The 21,149-nt window shown below is 44.7% G+C and overlaps 1 protein-coding gene and 1 non-coding gene across 2 annotated transcripts in view; both read right to left on the reverse strand.

Moving 5' to 3' along the window:
- The window catches only part of MORF4L1 (mortality factor 4 like 1), a 56,786-nt gene that overhangs the window by 26,806 nt on the left and 8,831 nt on the right, over positions 1-21,149 (reverse strand). The gene's annotated exons all lie outside the window — the stretch shown is intronic.
- Positions 10,515-10,587, reverse strand: TRNAK-CUU (transfer RNA lysine (anticodon CUU)). Its single transcript has one exon. It is a non-coding gene; the product is annotated as a tRNA-Lys (tRNA).

Consider the following 21,149-nt stretch of genomic DNA (forward strand, 5'->3'; position numbering starts at 1 on the left):
AAAGGGACAAGGGCTTCTTTGGACCCCACCCCACCAAAACTGTCCTTTCCCCTTTAAATTTTTTATTGAATATAAAATGCATACTTTTTTAAAAATTTTTTTGAGACAGTCTCGCTCCGTAGCCAGGCTGGAGTGCAGTGGCACAATCTCAGCTCACTGCAACCTCTGCCTCCTGGGTTCAAGCGATTCCCCTGCCTCAGCCTCCTGAGTAGCTGGGACTACGGGCGCGCACCACCACGCCTGGCTAATTTTTTGTATCTTAGTGGAGATGGGGTTTCACCATGTTGGCCAGGATGGTCTCGATCTCCTGACCTTTTGATCCTCCTGCCTCGGCCTCCCAAAGTGCTGGGATTACAGGCGTGAGCCACTGCGCCCGGCCAATTTCTTGTTGTTGTTGTTGTTGTTGTTAGGAGACCAAGTCTCATTCTGTCGCCCAGGCTAGAGTGCATTGGTGCAGTCTCAGCTCACTGCAGCCTCACCTCCTAGATGGAAGCGATTCTTCTGCCTCAGCCTCCCAAGTAGCTGAGATTACAGGCGCATACCACTATGGCCAGCTAATTTTTGTATATTTAGTAGGGATGGGGTTTCACCATGTTGGTCAGGTTGTTCTCGAACTCCTGACCTCAGGTGATCCACCCGCCTCGGCCTCTCAAAGTTGTGGGATTACAGACGTGAGCCACTGCGCCCAGCCTGCACATACTTTTTTAATCCAAACGTTTAAAAATACAAAAATGAAAATAGTGGGCCGGGCGCGGTGGCTCACGCCTGTAATCCCAGTACTTTGGGCAGCCAAGGCGGGCAGATCACGAGGTCAGGAGATCGAGACCATCCTGGCTAACACGGTGAAACCCCGTCTCTACTAAAAATACAAAAAATTAGCTGGGCATGGTGGTGGGCGCCTGTAGTCCTAGTTACTCAGGAGGCTGAGGCAGGAGCATGGCGTGAACCCAAGAGGCGGAGCTTGCAGTGAGCCGAGATTGCGCCACTGCACTCCAGACTGGGCGACAGAGTGAGGCTCCATCTCAAAGAAAGAAAATAGTGAAAGTCTCTTTCCCACCTCCACCCCTCATCTGCCCAGTTCCCCCACTGTTATGAGTTGTTTGGGAATCCATGAGGAGTTTTTTTATCCTAGAACCCTCCGTGTTATTTCTGCTTTTGTATTGAAGTTAACTTATTTGCCTTTATGTGTTAATTACACAGGTAATATTCAAATATTTGGGCTCATGATGCAACAATTGAGAAATATAAAATACAGGGCAAAACTTAAGGAACATGTTTATTTCCCCCCCATTTACCTTCCCACCATTTGGCGTGTGCATTTTTCTCCATTTTTTTTTTTTTTTTTTTTTTTACCATAAATGGTCTGTACATATTGTTCAGTTGCATTGTTTTTTTTTGGGGGGGGACAGAGTCTCGCTCTGTCGCCAGGCTGGTGTGATCTCGGCTGACTGCAACCTCTGCCTCCCAGATTCCAGCGATTCTCCTGCCTCAGCCTCCTGAGTAGCTGGGATTACAGGCGCCTGCCACCACTCCCGGCTAATTTTTGTATTTTTAGTAGAGACGGGGGTTTCACCAAGTTGGCCAGGATGGTCTCGATCTATTGACCTTGTGATCCGCCCGCCTCGACCTCCCAAAGTGCTGGGATTACAGGCCTGAGCCACCACACCTGGCCCAGTTGTATTCTTTTTTAACATAATAATATATCCTGGAGATTGTTCAAATTACATACAGGTCTATCTCACCTTTTTTTTTTTTTTTTTTTGAAACAAGGTCTTGCTCTGTCTCCCAGGCTGGAGCACAGTGGCATGATCATGGCTCACTGCAGCTTGCAGCTCCTGGGTTCAAGTGATCCTCCTGCCTCAGCCTCCCCAGTAGCTGGGAGTACAGGTGGATGCCACCACACCCAACTAATACTTTTATTTTTGCAGAGGTGTGCTCTCGCTGTGTTGACCGGGCTGGTTTCCAACTCCTAGCCTCAAGTAATCCTTCCACCTCTGCCTCCCAAAGTGCTGGGATTACAAACATGAGTACCTCAGATTTTCAATAGCTTTTGACATACCATAGTATAAATATTTCAAGATTTATCTAATCTTTGTGCACATTGCTTTTTCTTTTCTTTTTTTTTTAAGAGACAGGGTCTCACTATGTTGTCCAGAATAGGGCGTCAACATAGCCAGGCTATGTTGTCCTGGCTAGAGTGTCCAGCCTGGAATCCTAGGCTCAAGCAGTCCTCACGCCTCAGCTTCCAGAGTAGCTGGGAATACAGATCATGCCACCATGCCTGCCTTCTGCACTTTGCTTTTATTTTTTTAGGACCCAAGAAGTAGAATTACTAGGTCAAAGAATGTGGGCATTTTAAATTGCCTTGTGAAAGGTTTCATCATTTTACATTTCAACTAGCAATTTAAGAAAAGGCTTGTTTTTCCACATTCTTGACAAACACGGCATCATGGAGTCTCTGAAAACTGGTGTTTCTTTTTTTTGAGATGGAGTCTCACTCTGTCGCCCAGGCTGGAGTGCAGTGGCACAATCTTGGCTCACCGCAGCCTCCGCCACCTGGGTTCAAGCGATTCTCCTGCCTCAGCCTCCCTAGTAGCTAGGATTACAGGCACCTGCTACCGCGCCCAGCTAGTATTTGTAGTTTTAGTAGAGACAGGGTTTCACCACCTTGGCCAGGCTGGTCTTGAACTCATGACCTCATGATCCACCGGCCTCGGCCTCCCAAAGTGCTGGGATTACAGGCGTGAGCCACTGCGCCCAGCCTGTTTTTGTTTTGACATGGAGCCTCACTGTGTCACCCAGGCTGGAGTGTAATGGCATGATCTCAGCTCACTGCAAACTCCACCTCCCGGGTTAAAGCGATTCTCCTATCTCAGCCTCCTGAGTAGCTAGGATTACAGGTGCATGCTGCCATGCCCAGCTAACATTTTGCATTTTAGTAGAGACGGGGTTTCACTGTGTTGCCAAGGCTGGTCTTGAACTCCGGAGCTCAGGCCATCCACCCACCTCGGCCTCCAAAAGTGCCAGGATTACAGGTGTAAGCCACTGCGCCCTGCATGAAAACTGGCTTTAATATAACAGGAACTCGTGTTGTACAAAAGAAACCAGACATGAAAGAGTATATACTTTATCAATAGTGTTAGAAATTAGGGGCACTAGGAAACTACAGAACAGTGACAGAAATGTTCTGTATCTTAATCTGGTGTGGTTAGATGGTGTTACATGTTTCACACATGTAAAAATTCATCAAGCTGTACACTTCCTAGTAATGCACCTTAACAAACCTACATTATACCTCAATAAAAATATTTTTAAAGTCACTTTTTAAAGATTTTATTATGAGAAGTTCAAACACACAGAAAAGTAGAAAGAATAATACATTTTAGCCAGGTGCAGTGGCTCACGCCTGTAATCCCAACACTTTGGGAGGCCGAGGCAGGTGGGTCACAAGGTCAAGAGTTTGAGACCAGCCTGGCCAACATGGTGAAATCCCGTCGCTACGCCGGGCGCGGTGGCTCACGCTTGTAATCCCAGCACTTTGGGAGGCCGAGGCGGGCGGATCACGAGGTCAGGAGATCGAGACCACGGTGAAACCCCGTCTCTACTAAAAATACAAAAAATTAGCCGGGCGTGGTGGCGGGCGCCTGTAGTCCCAGCTACTCGGAGAGGCTGAGGCAGGAGAATGGCGTGAACCCGGGAGGCGGAGCTTGCAGTGAGCCGAGATTGTGCCACTGCACTCCAGCCTGGGCGACAGAGCGAGACTCCGTCTCAAAAAAAAAAAAAAAGAAATCCCGTCGCTACTAAAAATATAAAAATTAGCCGGTCACTGTGGCACATGCCTGTAGTCCCAGCTACTCAGGAGGCTGAGGCAGGAGAATCGTTTGAACCCGGGAGGCAGAGGTTGCAGTGAGCCGAGATTGTGCCACTGCACTCCAGCCTGGGCGACAGAGCAAGATTCCATCTCAGAAAAAAAGAAAAAAAAGAAGAAGAAGAAGAAAAAGACGTTTTATATCACCTCCATTAAACAACTGTGAACATTTCCCCGTGTGTGCCTTATATTGACGTATATTTATGTGGGGTGTGTATGTGTGTAAACACATAATCATTCACACCTGGTTTCCTTAGTATGTACTTCCAAAATAAGCATTTTCTACATGCCACAATACCATATCACATCCAGCACAATAACATGCAGTCTGCTTTCAACTTGTTGCTATTAGAAACCTATGTCAATAGGGAATAACAGTAGTTTCCTAAAATTATGCGGTACTCACTCCAGATTTCCTCACTTGTTTGTGTCCTCCTTTTTTCAAAACAAGACCTATTAAATAACAATGTATTACATTTGATTGTTTAATCTTTTTTTTTTTTTTTTTTTTGAGACGGAGCTTCACTCTTGTTACTCAGGCTGGAGTGCAATGGCATGATCTCGGCTCACCGCAAACTTGGCCTCCCGGGTTCAAGCGATTCTCCTGCCTCAGCCTCCTGAGTAGCTGAGATTACAGGCATGCACCACTATGCCTGGCTAATTTTTGTATTTTTAGTAGAGATGGGATTTCTCCATGTTGGTCAGGCTGGTCTCGAACTCCCAACCTCAGATGATCTGCCCACCTCAGCCTCCCAAAGTGCTGGGGTCACGGGTGTGAGCCACCACTCCCGGATAAAATATCTTTTTTTTTTTTTTTTTAATTATGCCCCAGAACTGAGCAATCTCTTGTTTTTGTTTGTTTGTTTTGTTTTTTTTGAGACAGAGTCTCAAATCTCGGCTCACTGTAACCTCCGCCTCCTGGGTTCAAGCCATTCTCCTGCCTCAGAGTAGCTGGGATTACAGACACACACCACCATGCCCAGCTAATTTTTGTTTTAGCAGAGGCGAGATTTCCCCATGTTGGCCAGGCTGGTCTTAAACTCCTGACCTCAAGTGATCCACCTCCCCCAGCCTCCCAAAGTGCTGGAATTACAGGCATGAGCCACCGTGCCTGGCCAAATCTCTTGTCTTTTTAAACCTAGAGCAGAAGTTCTTAAGCTAGGAGTCTGTGGATACAATTCAAAGGGTCCATGAAGTTGGATGAGGCAAAAATTACATTTTTATTTTCACCAAATTCTAATTAAAATTTAGCACATCCTGGGCCGGGTGCAGTGGCTCACGCCTGTAATCCCAGCACTTTGGGAGGCCGAGGCGGGCGGATCACAAGGTCAGGAGATCGACACCATCACCATCATGGCGAACACAGTGAAACCCCATCTCTACTAAAAACACAAAAAATTAGCCAGGCGTGGTGGCGGGCGCCTGTAGTCCCAGCTAGTCTGGAGGCTGAGGCAGGAGAATGCTGTGAACCTGGGAGGCAGAGCTTCCAGTGAGCTGAGATTGTGCCACTGCACTCCAGCCTGGGCGACAGAGCAAGACTCCGTCTCAAAAAAAAAAAAATTTAGCATTTCCTTCCATTACAAATGAAGATAACAAACTACAATACTATGAGCTGTGGCTTTGTCATCAATATAAATTACAGATGTTTTCATATCACATTATGGCTATTGAAAATATCTCAGAAATATAATTTATATTCATCACTACTTTAAAACTATTATAGTTGGCTGGGCGCAGTGGCTCACGCTTGTAATCCCAGCACTTTGGGAAGCTGAGGCAGGCAGATCACGAGGTCAGGAGTTCAAGACCAGCCTGGCCAACATGGTGAAATCCTGTCTCTACCAAAAATACAAAAATTAGCTGGGTGTAGTGGTGCATGCCTGTAATCCCATCTACTCGGGATGCTGAGGCAGGAGAATAGCTTGAACTCAGGAGGTGGAGGTTGCAGTGAGCTGAGATTGCACCACTGCACTCCAGCCTGGGTGACAGAGCAAGACCCTGTTTCTAAATAAATAAATAAAATAAAACTATTGTAGTTAGATCTTGTTATTTAATGCATTAATAATGGAACATGTGTATTCCATATTGTACTTTAAAATATTTTGATAACTATATTTCTCTGGGCATGGTGGCTCATGCCTGTAATCCCAGCACTTTGGGAGGCCGAGGTGGGAGGATCACCTGAGGTCAGGAGTTCGAGACCAGCCTGACCAACATGGAGAAACCCCGTCTCCACTAAAAATACAAAATTAGCCAGGCATGGTGACACATGCCTGTAATCCCAGCTACTTGGGAGGCTGAGACAGGAGAATCGCTTGAACCTGGGAGGCGGAGGTTGCGGTGAGCCAAGATCGCACCATTGCACTGCAGCCTGGGCAACAACAGCAAAACTCCGTCTCAAAAAAAAAAAACAAAAAAAAACCCTATTTTTTAATAATCCTGTTTTTTATTTTATGCATTTAAGACATTTTGAGAAAAGAATTCATTGGCTTCACCAGACTGTCAATGGGGCTGGAGGGGAAGCCTTTGGCTCAAATACAGTCTGCCCCCACACACATAGCCTTTATTAGTAGTGGTATTAGTCTTTGTTTAGTATTAGTATTTGCTTTCTGAAGAGCCCAGGCGTTTGTTGAATGTCTGACATTCTGGATTCACCTGATTATTTACTCACGGTGTTACTTGTTACTTACATTTCCTATAAATGTAAAGTTAGGTCTAAAGACTTGATTAGATCTAAGTTGAGTGTTTTGACAAGATTATTTTAAAGGTGATGCTGTGCAGTTCTCATTGCATTACGTAAGCAGGCACATGATATCTGGTTGTCCCACTGTTAGTGATGCTAAGTGTGATCACTGAGCTACAGAGGTTAAGACACTTTTGTTTTTGCATAATCTAATGATGTTTAAATTTATGGAAAAATGTAAACATCTACAATAGCAGAGGTGATAGTGTAATGAACTGTGCTGTATGGGTCACTCAGCTTCTACAATTATTAACATGCGGCCAATCTTATTTCATTGATATGTCTTCATTCCTCTCCCCCAAAAAATGCATATACACAGATTCCAGAGATCATGTCTATTTTATTCATAAACAATTTAGTATGTATCTCTAAATGACGTTATTGCATTTAATTGCAAATAACTCTTTATCTTCAAGTACCCAGCCTGTGTTCAGATTCCCTGATTGTCTCATACATGTTTCTTTATGACTGGTTCAAATCAAGATGGAAACAAAGTCCACACATTTCATTCCATTAAGATACCTCTGTCTCTCTCTTTTTTTGCCATTTACTTGGTGAAGAAACTGGACTGCATTAAATTAGCACACTGTGTTAAAGTGTTCATTTATAGACTAATTGAACATAAAATCTTCAAATGTGAGTTCCATGGGAGAATAAAATGTATTCGACGTGGTATATCTTTGTATTTTTTAGTACAAATAGTAATAAGTCACTACTCAACATTATGAGTCATCAGCCAACAATAAGAAAAAATATCCATTAAGATTAAGCTTGTTCCTTTCGGCCGGAACTGCCATCTTCCAGTAATTCGCCAAAATGACGAACACAAAGGGAAAGAGGAGAGGCACCCAATATATTTTCTCTAGGCCTTTTAGAAAACATGGAGTTGTTGCTTTCGCCACATATATGCGAATCTATAAGAAAGGTGATATTGTAGACATCAAGGGAATGGGTACTGTTCAAAAAGGAATGCCCCACAAGTGTTAGCATGGCAAAACTGGAAGAGTCTATAATGTTCCCCAGCATGCTGTTGGCATTGTTGTAAACAAGTTAAGGGCAAGATTCTTGCCAAGATAATTAATGTGCATATTGAGCACATTAAGCACTCTAAGAGCCGAGATAGCTTCCTGAAACGCATGAAGGAAAATGATCAGAAAAAGAAAGAAGCCAAAGAGAAAGCTACCTGGGTTCAACGGAAGCGCCAGCCTGCTCCACCCAGAGAAGCATACTTTGTGAGAGCCAGTGGGAAGGAGCCTGAGCTGCTGGAACCTATTCCCTATGAATTCATGGCATAATAGGTGTTAAAAAATAAATAAATAAAAGAACTCTGGGCTGTTAAAAAAAAAAAAAAAGATTAAGCTTGTTAAAATGCTACTTCTGAAGGCTCGGTGATCCTAACTTCCCCCCTTGACCTTAGTTTAGGACTGCATCAAAAAAAACTATTGCTTCTCATAGACTTTTTGAGAATGAAGGTGATGACAATTACTTAATATAAGGTATAATAAAATAATAAATAATAAAATTTAAAATCAAAATTACCTCCCAACTGGAATACTGATTGTATTAGTTTCTCGGGACTGCCAAACATAAATTATTTTACAGTTCTAGAGGCTAGACATCCCATATAAAGGTGCTGGTAGGTTTGGTTCCTTCTGAGGACTGTGAGGAAGAATCTGTGCCATTCCTCTCCCCTAGCTTCTGGTGGTTTGCTGGCAATCTTTGGCGTTCCTTAGCTTGCGGGAGCATTTGGTGTTCCTTAGCTTGTAGAAGCATTACCCCAGTTTCTGCCTTCGTCTGCACATGGCTTTCTCCCAGGTTTCCAAATATATGTTGGTGTCTGGGTTTGTGTGTCTTTTTCCAAATTTCCCCTTTTTTAATAAAGATACCAGTTATAATGGATTAGGAGGCCACCTTACTCTGGTATTACCTCATCTTATCTTAACTAATTACATCTGCAGCAGAGCTTTTTCCAAATAAGATCTCATTCTGAGGCTCTGAGGGTTAGGACTTTAACATACGAATTTTTGGAGAACACAAGTAAGCTCGCTCTTCTATTTTAAATTAATGTATGACATTTTCATTGACCTTTCATCAATTTACCAATTTGCTTTTTTTCCCACCTGGTTTATTTCTCTGGAAAAAATCCGGGCCAGGCACAGTGGCTTATGCCTGTAATTCCAGCACTTTGGAAGGCCAAGGCAGGCAGATCACAAGGTCAGGAGTTCGAGGTCATCCTGGCCAACATGGTGAAACTCCATCTACACTAAAATACAAAAAGCTCGCCGGGTGTGGTGTTGCGGGCCTGTAGTCCCAGCTACTCAGGAGGCTGAGGCAGGGGAATCGCTTGAACCCGGGAGGCAGAGGTTGCAGTGAGCCAAGATCGCGCCACTGCACTCCAGCCTGGCAACAGAACGAGACTCTGTCTCAGAAAAATAAATAAATTAGTTAATTAATTAATTAATTCACCTCACCTCCCATCACCTAGAGATTAATTATGCATCTGTAATAATGAGGGTGTTTGGGTATCTTCATTTCTGATGCTGAAATTTTTTAATATCTTTCTAACAAGGTCTGAAATTGTATTTCGAATTGATGAGCTAACATAGTAATTGTGGAGAACATTTGAGAATTGCTGGGAATGACTAAAAATATTTAGGACGAGGAAAAAACTTGCAGCTGTCAACATATAATAGTTTTGCTCAAAGAAAGTGAGCTTCTGGCCGGGCGCAGTGGCTCACGCCTGTAATCCCAGCACTTTGAGAAGCCAAGACAGGTGGACCACAAGGTTAGGAGTTCGAGACCAGCCTGACAAACATGGTGAAACCCCATCTCTACTAAAATACAAAAATTAGCCAGGTGTGGTGGCGTGCACCTGTAGTCCCAGCTGCTCAGGAGGTTGAGGGAGGAGAATCGCTTGAACCCGGGAGGTGGAGGTTGCAGTGAGCCAAGATTGAGCCACTGCACTCCAACCTGGGTGACAAAGCGAGACTCCATCTCAAAAAAAGAAAAAAAAAAAAAGAAAAGAAGAAACGGTATCTACATAAAAGCACTCAGAAAAAAAAAAGGATAAAAAATGTTTTAAGGCTCTGTTCACAATAACCACCATATTCGTTCATCACTAGAACAATCTTAACAGTGGTTTAAAAATACACAGAATTGTTCTCCAAACTAATCTTCAATATCACATAATATTAAGTAAAAAATAAACATTTCAAACATTTTAACAGATTACTTGGGCAATATTATGAACTCTACAATTTCATGAGTTTTAATGTCTTCTTATCTCCTAACATTTGGCGTTTGGCTGCCCTTCAAACAGGCCACTCAGCAACAAATACTTTTTTAGGGCAGATAGCCTTTAAGTATGTAATTTACAAGATGAAATTTACTGGTTTCATTGTTCCTTTTTTTTTTTTTTGAGAGGGAGTCTTGCCCTGTCGCCCAGGCTGGAGTGCAATGGCCAGGTCTCAGCTCACTGCAACCTCCACCTCCTGGGTTCAAGCGATTCTCCTGCCACAGCCTCCGATTCTCCTGCCACAGCCTCCCGAGCAGCTGAGACTACAGGCACGCGCCACCACGCCCAACTAATTTTTGTATTTTTAGTAGAGACGGGGTCAGGGACAGGGGGTGGGGTGGTCTCACCATATTGGCCAGGCTGGTCTCGAACTCCCGACCTCGTGATTCACCCTCCTGGCCTCCCAAAGCGTTGGGATTACAGGTGTAAGCCGCCGCACCAGGCCCATTGCTCCTTTTTTAGTCTTAGTAGTTTTGTATGTATTGGATTATTTTAAAATAAGACCATCCAGGCTGAAGTCTGTTATTACTGTTGATGAGAGCTGAAACTGGTGAAATTAGTACTGTTGATGAGACCTGAAGTTGGTCAAATGAAAGCAAAACGAACATCGCCCAACGTGGGGCTCGAACCCACGACCCTGGGATTAAGAGTCCCATGCTCTACCGACTGAGCTAGCCGGGCAGTTGGAGAAAAGAGTTGTGTCTAGATCTTTTCAAAGGAATAAGATTGTTTTGATTTGCTCCAAGAATTATATTTTGTATTAAATGATCTTTCCATTATATATATATATATTTTTTTTTGGTAAAGTTTTTCATGACTTTTAAAACTTGTGTTTCATGTCTGATTCTGTGCGCACAAACTTCTGTTGTTTAACAAAAATGTATAAACAGCCCTCTAGTGGTCAGCACCTTTCCGTTTCCTTAAAGGTAAGGCGGGCCAAGGAGGGCGATGCCGACTCCAGCCCGGAGAATACGAGTGAGTATGGGGGTGCTTCCAGTTCATCCTAAAGATTCCCGCCGGCAGAACGCCCACCCCTTGAAGCGCGGGGACCACAGATGTTCTCAGCACCCGCGTGGCCCACTGCAAAAGACGGCTCAGGAGAAATGTCCTGCACACTCTCTAGAAACAATTGGAACTGAAAGCCCAGCTGCAGAGCTGGCTTGCCTCTCGGGATCGTGTGACTTAGAGATTTTCGGAATTCTTTTCTTTGGCACGACAGTGGTTCAACTAAGACATACCATGGTGTTTACACGAGAGATTAGAAAGCTAAAGCAGTCTCAGCGAGTAATTGAAAATACTGTAGAGAGTTTGCTCACACTCAAAACTAAAAAGTGAAAACATTTATTCCATAGACTGATAGAACCTCAGTGTGGGAAGGGACCATTATTCCAAGCCTCTCCCTACTAAAACAAAAACAAAAAAAAAAGATTTATTCTGTTTTCCAGAATAAACGATTTCACAGTAGCCAAACAGTCCCAGTTAATGAGGGAAACTACTTTGTAAGAAAAAAACAAAGGCTGGGCGCGGTGGCTCACGCCTGTAATCCCTGCACTTTGGGAGACAGAGACTGGCGGATCACGAGGTCAAGAGATCGAGACCATCCTGGCCAACATGGTGAAACCACGTCTCTACTAAAAATACAATCAGGTGTGGTGGCGCGCACCTGTAATCCCAGCTACTTGGGAGGCCTGAGGCAGGAGAATCGCTTGAACCCAGGAGGCGGAGGTTGCAGTGAGCAGAGATCATGCCGCTGCACTCCAGCCTGGTCACCGAGTAATACTCTGTCTCAAAAAAAAAAAAAAAAAAAAAGCAGGATTAGAAGAGCATACTTTGGCAAATTCATTTATTAGTATTATTATTGACACAGAGTCTTGCTCTGTTGCCCAGGCTGAAGTGCAATGGGGCGATCTCAGCTCACTGCAACCTCCATCTCCAGGTTCAAGTGATCACTCCTGTCTCAGCCTCCCGAGTAGCTGAGATTACAGGCGTGCACCACCACGCCTGGCTAATTGTTGTATTTTTAGTAGAGATGTAGTTTCACCATGTTGGCCAGACTGGCCTCAAATTCCTGACCTCAAGTGATCCACTCGCCTCGGCCTCCCAAAGTGCTGGGATTACAGGAGTGAGCCACCACACCCAGCAGTGGCAAATCCTTTTAAACAAGGGTTATCAATTGTGGTTAAACCATTATGTTAATTTTATATGTTAATAGTTGGTGGAGAACTGGATATTTACAGGGTCGAAGTAACACCACACAGGTTACTAGATGCAAGGAGGACAATCTCAATGAATGATGGTGGGTTCAGGTTGTTATTACCTTAATCCAGAAATTAATCTGAGTTTTGCTAGTGCTTTACTAATCTTCAACAAGATAGTGTATCTTTAGCAGTGATACAACACAAAATCAATGGTAACTATTTATTCTAGCCAAAAATTTTTTTGATTAATTAGTATCTAAAGGTCCATAGGCCTTTTGATATTAATTCCAGTTTACAAGGAATATAAAGGATAGAGGAACAAGATGAATGACACCATAAGGAGCCAATAACACAAAGTCAGACGGTGGGAAATTCTCCAGGACAACTAACCTTCAATAAGTATTATATATTTTTTAAGGACTTTTGCTTTTTTTTTGTTTTTGTTTTTGAGACCGAGTTTTGCTCTTGTGGCCCAGGCTAGAGTGCAGTGGTGCACTCTCGGCTCACTGCAATCTCTGCCTCCTGGGTTCAAGTGATTCTCTTGCCTCAGCCTCAGCCTCCCGAGTAGCTGGGATTACAGGTGCGTGCCACCACACCCAACTAATTTTTGTATTTTTAGTGGAGACAGGATTTCACCATGTTGGACAGGGTTTCACCATGTTGGCCATGGTCTCGAACTCCTGACCTCAGATGATCCACCCGCCTCGGCCTCCAAAAGTACTGGGATTACATGTGTGAGCCACCGCGCCTGGTCGACTTTTGCTAAATTAAAAGAGACAAAAGGGCCATAATAGTCAGATGCAATAGGTAATCCTAGATTGGATACTGTTCTGGAAAAACTAGTTATAAAGAGATTTTGGAGTCAACTGGAGAAACTTGCATATAATTTGAATATTGGATGAAATGAAAATTTGCTGTAATGGAAAGTGGAGATGCTTGGTTGAAAAAAGCAAGCTACAGAATAAATGTAATCATTCATTTTGGTAAAAAGAAGGCCATTTACTAAGATATTAATATTATTATTTGGGTAGTGGGAATCTGAACGTTTTACTTTTTTAATTTTTTGCTTGTCTTTATTTTCAAATTTTCTAAAATGCATATGTATACTTTTGTAATATTAAAAGGGTTATTTTTTAAAAGTACATGAGAAAGAAGAAAGAAAGGAAAGCAAAGATAAAACTTTAAAATGTGGCCAACAATTAGACTTACAGAAATGAGACCCAGGCCAGGCGAGGTGGCTCACCTGGGATCCTACTACTTTGGGAGGCCAAGGTAAGAGGATCACTTGAGCCCAGTAGTTCTAGACCAGCCCTAACAACATAGCAAAACCCCCAACACCCAGCATGGTGACACACACCTGTAGTCCCAGCTACTTGAGAGGCTGAGGTGGGAGGATAGCTTGAGCCTCCCATCTCAGCCTCTCTTGGGAGGTCAAGACTGCAGTGAGCCTTGGTCACGTCATTGTACTCCAGTGTACTTCAGTGGGTGACAGTAAGAAACCTTGTCTCAAAAAAAAAAAAAAAAAAAAGAGACTCAGAGGTTCTGGATACTTCTTTTGTATAAGTAGACTACAAATCTCATCGAAAGCTTTCTAGCAGTCATGGTGGAAAAGGAAAGCTGATCAGTTACACAATTCACAGGGTCCTCACAACGAAGCCATTTAAACCAAATCAACTCCTTGGTTACTTAGATCAAAAAGAGAGAGGAGTATATAGATCCTGTTATTCAGAAATAAATGCTGCTAAACCTAAGATATCTGGATCTTGTTCCTTTTGTATGTGTGTGTCTGCGTTTCTTTCTTTTTCTTTTTCTTTTTTTTCTTAGACAGAGTCTTACGCTGTCGCCCAGGCTGGAGAGCAGTGGTGTTACCTTGGCTCACTGCAGTCTCTGGCTCACTGCAATCTCTGCCTCTTGGGTTCAAGCAATTCTCCTGTCTCAGCCTCCCAAGTAGCTGGGAGTACAGGCACCCGCCACCATGCCCAGCTAATTTTTGTATGTTTTTAGTAGAGACAGGGTTTCACCATATTGGCCAGGCTGATCTCGAACTCCTGACCTTGTAATCCACCCGCCTTGGCCTCCCAAAGTGCTGGGATTACAGGCATGAGCCACCACGCCCAGCCTTTTTTTTTTTTTAATTGTGGCAAAATATACATAACATAAAATTTACCATCTTAACCATTTTTAAGTGCACAGTTCAATGGCATTAGGTACATTCACATTATTATGTGACTATCACCACCATCCATCACTAGAACTTTCATCACCCCAAACTGAAATTCCATGCTTAGCAAACTGTAACTTCACATTGCCCTCTCCCCACCTCAGCTCCTGCAACTGCCATTTTTTTATTGTTTCTTTCTTTCTTTTTTTTTTTTTTTGAGACGGAGTCTCACTCTGTGTCCAGGCTGGAGTGCAGTGGTGTGATCTCCGCTCACTGCAACCTCCGCCTCCTGGGTTCAAGTGATTCTCCTGCCTCAGCCTCCTAAGTAGCTGGGATTACAGGTGCGCCCTACCACACCTGGCTATTTTTTTTTTTTTTTTTTTTGAGATGGAGTCTCGCTCTGTCGCCCAGGCTGGAGTCCAGTAGCGTGATCTCGACTCACTGCAAACTCCGCCTCCCAAGTTCACGCCATTCTCCTCCCTCAGCCTCCCGAGTAGCTGGGACTACAGGCGCCTGCCACCACGCCCAGCTAATTTTTGTATTTTTAGTAGACACAGGGTTTCACTGTGTTAGCCAGGATGGTCTCGATCTCCTGACCTCATTATCCGCCCACCTCGGCCTCCCAAAGTGCTGGGATTACAGGCTTGAGCCAAGGCACCAGGCCGACACCCGGCTAATTTTTGCATGTAACCCCCATTCTACTGTCTCTATGAATCTGACTACTCTAGGTACTCATATAGGTGGACTCATACAATTTTTGTCTTTTTGTGTCAGGCTTATTTTATTTCACATAATGTCTTCAAGGTCCATCCATATGGTAGCATGTATCAGAATTTCATCTCTTTTGAATGCTGAATAACATTCCCTTATATGTATATATCAGGGAATTTTTGTTTACCCATTCATCGGTTGATGAACGTTTGGGTTGCTTCCACCTTTTGGCTATTGTGACTAATGTTGTTATGAACATTGGTATGGAAATATCCGTTTGAGCTCGTGCTTTCAATTCTTTTGGGTATATACTCAGAAGTGGAATTGTTGAATCATGTAATTCTATTTTTAATTTTTTGAGAGTTCCTCTGGAATTTTTTTTTTTTTTCTGAGATGGAGTCTTGCTCTGCCATCCAGGCTGGAGTACAGTGGTGCAATCTTGGCTCACTGCAACCTCCGCCTCCCGGGCTCAAGCAATTCTCCTGCCTCAGCCTCATGAGTAGCTGGGACTACAGACACGCACCACCATGCCCGTTTTCTTTTTCTTCTTTTTTTTTTTTTTTTTTTTTAGTAGAGTTGGGGTTTCACCATGTTGGCCGGGCTGGTCTCAAACTCCTGACCTCAAGTGATCCGCCCGCCTCAGCCTTCCAAAGTGCTGGGATTACAGGCGTGAGCCACCGCGCCCGGCCCCTTTGGAATTTTAACCTTTATGAAAGTCACTTCCATAATGCAGGCCTCTGTTTCTTCATCTACAAATAAAAAGGCAGAGTGAGAGGCAGAGGGAGGGCTAAGTCAAGGGAGGGCTTTAGCAGATCTCTAAAGAGCCTCCCAGCCTTACAGCTCATGAATTGATGATCACTCAGAACCCTGGACAAAAGTGCTGGTCCCCCTCTTTAGAGTCTCTGTGAGTAAGTACAAGAAGAAAGGCTCTTCTTCCCAAGAGGCACAACTTGATTTTTACTTGGTGCTGGTTCTGGAGGGGCCTGGGGCTGGAGAACGGAGGATGGGTGGCCAAGGTTACACAGGCTGGTGGCACCACAGGGCCCCTCCACTTCTCCCCATCTCATCCCAGTATTTCTTTCACCACCCCCTCACTTACTCAGTTCGACTCTGTGTGTCGGAGAGAAGGGGGTGAAGCCAAGGTCTAGACCAGCATGAAACAAAGCACTTGAAATTTCAGCAAGGAAATTTCATTAGAAGGAACTGTACCATCTTCCAGTGTCACCATGGAGACGGCTGAGATGAGACTCATGAAAACCCTTGGACTCCAGTCTCCTTCCCTTCTCCCCCTGTATATCAGCTGCAGCTAAACCAGACTCCTCAGTGATTTGTGGAGACCTCTGCAGCCAGCACAATCATTCTGATACTTCCCTAAAACTCTGAAAAATTATCCACTGCTTCAGGATGAAGTAGAAAGTCCAAACTCCTTAACAAGGCCTACCACATCTTGCATGGTCTAGCTTCAGCTAACCCATACGAGATGTTCCAGCCATGTGGAGCTGCTGGAAAGGGCAAAGCCAGGCACTTTCTTTTCTTTTCTTTCTTTTTTTTTTTTTTTTTAGACGGAGTCATGCTGTGTCGTCCAGCCTGGAGTGCAATGCCTCAATCTTGGCTCACTGCAACAACCTCTGCCTCCCAACTTCACACAATTCTCCTGTCTCAGCCTCCCAAGTAGCTGGGATTACCGGCCTGAGGCACCATGCCCGACTAATTTTTTTGTATTTTTAGTAGAGATGGGGTTTCACCATATTGACCAGGCTGGTCTGGAACTCCTGACTTTGTGATCCTCCCGCCTCGGCCTCCCAGAGTGCTGGGATTACAGGCATGAGCCACTGCGCCCGGCCAATTTATGCGGTGGCTCATGCCTGTAATCCCAGCACTCTGGGAGGCCGAGGCGGGCGGATCACAAGACCAAGAGATCAAGACCATCGTGGCCAACATGGTGAAACCTGGTCTCTACTAAAAATACAAAATTAGCTGGGCATGTTGGCGCATGTCTGTAGTCCCAGCTACTCAGGAGGCAGAGGCAGGAGAATTGCTTGAACCCAGGAGGCGGAGGTTGCAGTGAGCGGAGATCACACCACTGCACTCCAGCCTGGCCACAGAGCAAGACTCCATCTAAAAAAAAAAAAAAAAAATTTGGCCGGGCACGGTTGCTCACGTCTGTAATTCCAGCACTTTGGGAGGCCAACCAAGGCGGACGGATCACTTGAGGTCAGGAGTTTGAGACGAGCCTGGTCAAAATGGAGAAACCCTGTCTCTACTAAAAATACAAAAATTAGCCGTGCATGGTGGTGCACACCTGTAGTCCCAGCTACTTGGGAGGCGGAGGCACAAGAATTGCTTGAACCAGAGGTGGAGGCTGCAGTGAGCCAAGATTGCACCACTGCACTACAGCCTCAGTGAGAGAACAAGACTCTGTCTCCTCCCAACAACAACAAAAAAAATTATACAGATGGGGTCTTGCTATGCTGCCCAGGCTGATCTCAAACTCCTGGCCTCAAGCCATCCTCCCACCTCAGGCTCCCAAAGTGCTAGAATTACAGGCATGAGCCACTGTGCCTGGCCAAGTCACACACTTTAAGTTTCCAGGATGCCAAGCGCTCTCCTCCCTTACCTTGGAATACTTGCTCCCCACTCTGCTTTCTCAACTCTATCCTGGAAGACCTCTATCAGGAAGCACCTCCTCCAGGAAGGCCTTACAGCTTACCAGGAAGGCAAATGTGCTCTCTCGTGCACCCACACTTGACTATACTCGCTTTTGACTCAACACAGTCCCTCTGCCATGGCTAGTGCAGAGAGGAAGCACCCAGTGATACCACCTAGGTTCAAATCCTGACCAGGCCACTCATAAAACCACAGGACATTGAAAATTGCCGACCTACCTCATAGGAGCACTGTGAGGACTGGATGAACGAATATGTGTGGTACGTGGTGCCTGACATGTAGAGCACTAGGCTTCCTCCCATCAATCTGTGAACTCAGCCGGAGCTTGTGCTCTATCCTTAATGGGTGCCCTTTTTTTCTTTCTTTCATTCATTTATTTATTTTTATTTTAGTGTCAGGGTCTCACTCTATCACCCAGGTTGGAGTGCGGTAGCACGATAATAGCTCACTGAAGCCTTGCACTCCTGGGCTCAAGAGATCTTTCCTCATCAGCCTCCCTAGTAGCTGGAACTACAGAGTGACTAGGGCTACAGGCCCCCACCACTCTACCTGGCTAATTTTTATTTATTTGTTTATTTCAGTAGAGATGGGGTCTCCCTACGTTGTCCAGGCTGGTCTGGAACCCTTGGTCTCAAGGGATCCATCTGCCTTGGCCTCCCAAAGTGCTGGGATCACAGGCATGAGCCACCATGCCTGGGATGCCCATTAAATTAGGGACTTGGTGTCATGTGCTCTCCAGTTATCTCATTCACATTGAGGAGATGGTATTGTAGTTCACATAAGGTTGGATTGTAAGGGAGGGGGCAACCAAGGCGGATTCAGGGGCATTGTGGGGATGGGGACAAGGGAGCAGCCTGAAAGGCAAGGAGAGGCCACACTGCTGCCAAGCTGCTGGCATGAAAAAGACAGATCCTAAGGAGTGTTGGAGAGATTGGGAGAAATTGGAACCTTCATACATTGTTGGTAGGAATGTCAAATGGTGTAGTTGGAAAATTGTATGGCAGTTCTTTAAAAGGTTATGCATAGAGTTACCATATGACCCAGCACCTCCACTCCTAGGTAGAGACCCAAGAGAAATGAAAATGTGTCCACACTAAAACTTGTACACAAATGTTCATAGGAGCATTATTCAAAATTGCCAAAAAGTGAAAACAAACCATATGTCCATCAATTCGTGAATAGAGACATACAATCTTCTGTAATATTATATTCTATATAATGGAATATTATTCAACCACAGAGTAAATGAAGTACTAATACGTGCTACAGCATTCTACTCTGAAAACATTCTACTCTGTGAAGAAAAGCCAGTCACGAAAGACTACATATTGTATGATTCCATGTAGGAGTCAGATCCACAGAGACAGAAACTAGATTAATGGCCAGGCGCGGTGGTTCATGTCTGTAATCCCAGCACTTTGGGAGGTCGAGGTGGGTGGATCACCTGAGGTCAGGAGTTCAAGACCAGCCTGGCCACATGGTGAAACCCTATCTCTACTAAAAATACAAAAAATTAGCCGGGCATGGTGGTGGGTGCCTATAATGCCAGCTACTTGGGAGGCTAAGGCAGGAGGATCACTTGAACCCAGGAGGTGGAGGTTGCAGTGAGCCAGATCACACCATTGCACTCCAGCCTGGGCAACAGAGCAAGACTCTGTTTAAAAAAAAAAAAAAAAAGGAAAGTAGATTAATGGTTGCCAGGGTTTGGGAGGAAGGATGAAGAAAATGGTATAAAATTAGATAATGATGATGATTGCACATATATATACATTAAAAACCATTGAATTGTACAATTTAACAGGGCAAACTTTGTGGTATGTAAATTATATCTTAATAAGCTGTTATTTTAAAAGGAAGGGAAAACATGACAAAACAAGATTATCAGGGTTTAGATATTTTCTAAATATTTATTTAAGTTGCAAGATAAATGTCTGCTTTGCTGCATCTTGTCAGTGTGTTTAATGATAGAATAGACAACTCTGTAAGGAGAAAAGGTCAAATGTCTAGAGTCAAAATGTCTCAAATGTCCTTTGGGAATGTACGGCCTGGAGCAGCGGGGCTCCCTGCTGCCCCCCATGTGAGGCTCTGGTTCCAGCCCCAAGTGTGCTGCTGATTTGCCCTGTGGTGCCAGGCAAGTCTCCTTTCCACTAGAGTTCCAGGCTCTCCATTTACATAACAAGGAGACTGCTACACAGGATCCTGCAGGCTGTCCCTTCTCTGGCATCCTGCACAACTTTGACCTTCCCTGAAGTTGGCTGGTGGAATTCTGCATGGACCCCCACGCGTTCCTACCCAGGCCCCAAATGGCATCCCTTCAGGTTGAAAGGACAGAAAGGAAAATGTGAGCCCTGTGAGCTCACAATGGTGCCATTGTGCCCGGCAGAGCCTCTTTGTTCTTTTCAGCCCTCTTTCAGATCAATATCCATTCCCCAGCTCTGGAAGGGGTGGGCAGCAGGGCTAGTGAACGCTACAGAATTAAGCCAAGAGGATTTAGCAGGCACTTAATGAACATAGTAGCCATTTGTGGAGTCTCCCTTTGTGGAGGCCCTTCAAGTACTAAAAGGACCTCAGCAAGGCTAAATGACTTGTCCAATACCTCACAGCTATCTAGCGGCAGTGCTGGGCTTCACACACAGTCCTGGACACCTTCAAAGCCTCCAGGTACCAATGCCACAGTCATTTCCTTCTGTACCTCTTCTCATTTTGCATGTCCCAGAGACTTTCCTTAGACTTCATGTATGTTAACTCATGTAAGCCTCATAACAATCCTGGAAGGAGGGAGTGTTGTCATCATCACAAGGATAAAGAGACTGAGGCACAGAGTGGTTAGGTAACTTGCTCAAGGTCACACAGCTAATAAATGGCAGAGCTGGAACTTGGATAAAGCAGTCAGGCTCCAAAGTCCACGCTCTTACCATTATGTACCAGACAGCTGAAGAGTTCTTGAATGTGACCTTTCACTTTGAGAGACTTATGAAGAATTTCTTGATTGGCTGAATAGAGATTTACATACAGTTGTAAGAGCTCTGGTGCCCAGGTCTAGCATTGACTGGATGAGTGAAGGGCCAGAGGTGCCTGTGAGACTGGTTTTTTTAAATGTCTGATCTAAAGGGGCAGCCACTGCTGGATGTGCTGGCCCAAGATCACTGGTTCTGCTGACTTGATTTAGAAAGGAACCGGAAATCTGGATTTTAAGTTAAAACTTCTGATTTTTTGTGTTTTTTTTTTTGAGATGGAGTTTCACTCTTGTTCCCCAGGCTGGAGTGCAATGGCGCGATCTCTGCTCACTGCAACCTCCGCCTCCTGGGTTCAAGCAATTCTCCTGCCTCAGCCTCCCAAATAGCTGGGAATACTAGCATGCACCGCCACGCCCGGGGAATTTTGTATTTTTAGTAGAGACGGGGTTTCTCTATGTTGGTCAGGCTGGTCTTGAACTCCCGACCTTAGGTGATCTGCCCGCCTCGGCCTCCCAAAGTGCTGGGATTATAAGCATGAGCCACCACGCC

Source organism: Symphalangus syndactylus, chromosome 5 (genome assembly GCF_028878055.3).
Source record: "Symphalangus syndactylus isolate Jambi chromosome 5, NHGRI_mSymSyn1-v2.1_pri, whole genome shotgun sequence".
Lineage (NCBI taxonomy): Eukaryota > Metazoa > Chordata > Mammalia > Primates > Hylobatidae > Symphalangus > Symphalangus syndactylus.